General features: G+C 37.7%; 1 non-coding gene across 1 annotated transcript; it reads right to left on the bottom strand.

Moving 5' to 3' along the window:
- Positions 1-828: 828 nt before the first annotated feature.
- Positions 829-935, bottom strand: LOC128279696 (small nucleolar RNA R71). Its single transcript, XR_008269894.1, has one exon. It is a non-coding gene; the product is annotated as a small nucleolar RNA R71 (small nucleolar RNA).
- Positions 936-2,785: the final 1,850 nt, after the last annotated feature.

Raw genomic sequence — 2,785 nt, 5'->3', positions numbered from 1 at the left:
AAAGCTATACTACTGTTTGATAGGTATACTTTCCTTCATCGTGATAATAGTTAGTTTCAAGAACGATTAGTTATAAATATTTAAAACCTGTCGCGAATATCATGTATCAGGTTTTTGTCGCTGCTGCCGAGGAACTAGGATATTACGAACACTCAATTTTTATTACTTTAGCCATTCTACTTTATTTGCAATTTAAATTTTTATTTTCTTTTCTAATTTTTTTTTTCTTCATTCCTGGCAGGTTTTTTTAATGTATGACTAGAAGAAACCCGTCAGGACCATTACTGTTTGATAGTGAGATTGATCGCATAGTTCGTAGAAATCGAAGAGAAATAAGGCGAAGCTTAAGATACACAGAGGAAGAGCAAGAGGACAATATTTCAACCACAATCGAGGAGATGGCTAAAAACCAAGAAAATCCACTACCTCCTACGATTGCTGCTAATCAGAATCCTGCTCCACGCACTATGTATGATTATGCTAAACCTTCTTTAACAGGAACTGAATCGAGCATAGTTAGACCTACTGTAGCTGCAAATACTTTTGAACTGAAACGTAACACAATTCAAATGATACAATAATTTGTTCAGTTTGATGGTTTGCAGGACGAAGATCCCAATGCTCACTTGGCAAACTTTTTAGAACTATGTGATACATTTAAAATTAATGGCGTTTCTGATGACGCCATTCACCTTTGGTTATTCCCTTTTTCATTGAGAAACAAAGCTAAACAATGGTTGAATTCGTTACCACGAGGGTCAATCACTACTTGGGAACAAATGACCGAAAAGTTTTTATTAAAATATTTTTCTCCGGCTAAAACAGCCAAATTACATAATGATATCTCTTCTTTTTGTGCAGATGGATTTAGAAACACTCTATGATGCATGTGAGAGATACAATGACCTTTTGAGAAGGTGCCCTCACCATGGGTTACCACTTTGGCTACAAGTTCAAATGTTTCATAATGGCCTGAATCCTTCGACTCGACGGATGATCGATGCAGCCGCTGGCAGAACCATCAATAATAAAACACCTGAAGATGTTTATGAATTTATAGAAGAGATGTCACTGAATAATTATTAGTGGCAAGTCATGAGGACAAAGCCAACAAAAGCAGTCAGCGTTTATAACGTCGATTCGGTCATCATGCTCTCTAATCAGGTAGAACTCTTGAATAAGAAAATTAATGGTTTTCTTAGTTTTTCACAGGTTCACCTAGTAATGCAGTGTGAAGCAAGTGGAGGTGGATCAAACAATTTAGAATACCCACCTTATGGCCACAACATGGAGAACGAGCAGTTAAATTACATGGGTAATAATCCTCGATCTCAAAATAATCCTTATCGTAATACTTACAATGCAGGCTGGAAGAACCACCCAAATTTCTCATGGAAAGGCCAAGGGAATCAGAGACCAACACCTCCAGGCTTCCAACAACCGCCCTACCAATAAGAGAAAAAGTTGAACCTTGAGAAGATGCTAACAAAATTCATCTCGGTGTCAGAAACTCATTTTTAGAATACTGAGACATCCCTTAAGAATAAACAAGTGTCAATCCAAGGGCTCGAAACTTAGATAGGCCAACTCACCAAACTGATTTCTGAATGACCAGAAGGTAGTTTGTCGAGTAATATGGAATTTAACCCAAGGGAACAACTCAATACGATTACCATTCATGACAAGGAAGGGTTAGTTGCACCTGAACCAGAATCAAGGCAAGAAACTGTGGTAAGTAAAGGTAAGGGTGAGGTGGACCACAATGACCAGAAAACGGTAAGTAAAGAGTACAAACCATAGGTGCCATACCCCAATGTGACAAGGAAAGACCGTACAGATGAACAATTTGGTAAATTCCTTAAACTATTAAAGAAATTACATATTAACTTACCATTTATCGAAACTCTCTCGCAGATACAGTCAAATTTCTAAGGGAGCTTCTAGCAAACAAATGAAAGTTGGATAAGGCATTGCATGTGGAGTTGAATGCAATTTTCTCAGCCATATTACAGAATAAGCTACCCAAAAAATTGAAAGATCCAGGGAGTTTTACGATCCCTTGTTTAATTGGTAGTTTAGATGTTTATAATGCATTGGCTGACTTAGGGCCAAGCATTAATGTTATGCCTTATAAAATGTTTAAACAACTAGGTCTTGGGAAACCCAAACAAACTAGGATGAGCATTCTGTTGGCTAATAAAACCATTAGATTTTCTAGGGGTATCATTGAAGATGTTCTTGTTAAGATCGATAAATTTATTTACCCAATAGACTTTGTTGTTCTAGACATGGAAGAGGAAAGTAACACACTTTTAATTTTAGGACGACCCTTTTTAGCGACTGCTAGAACTATTATTGATGTTGGTACAGGTGAACTCACACTTCGTGTGGGAGATGAAACAATCACCCTTAAAGCTCGTAATTCGAGTAACAAATCAAAAATTGAAGGTGGTTGTATAAATCATTCTACTAGTACTGATCATGTGGTGAAACCCTTTGTGCAGGAAACAGTTTCGAAGAATGCATATAAGCCGTGTTCAAACAACAACAAATGACCTATCTATGAAGAAAGAAGGCTACAAATCGAGGAACTGGATGAATGGCGGACACATAGACCAAGGACACATGATAAACCAAAACCATGCCATGACGAGCTCAATGATGCACCAAATCAACTGAAGGTTGGAGATAAAGTACTAGTAGATGCAGCAGACCCTCGCAGTGCCACTTCTGAACCTAACGAAAGTATTCCTCTCATGGTACTCAGTATTTTCCCATATGGTAC

The sequence above is a fragment of the Gossypium arboreum genome, chromosome 8 (assembly GCF_025698485.1).
Source record: "Gossypium arboreum isolate Shixiya-1 chromosome 8, ASM2569848v2, whole genome shotgun sequence".
In the NCBI taxonomy this organism is placed as follows: domain Eukaryota; kingdom Viridiplantae; phylum Streptophyta; class Magnoliopsida; order Malvales; family Malvaceae; genus Gossypium; species Gossypium arboreum.
The sequence above is the reverse complement of the archived record's forward strand: the minus strand, read 5'-3'. Positions and strand labels throughout refer to the sequence as shown.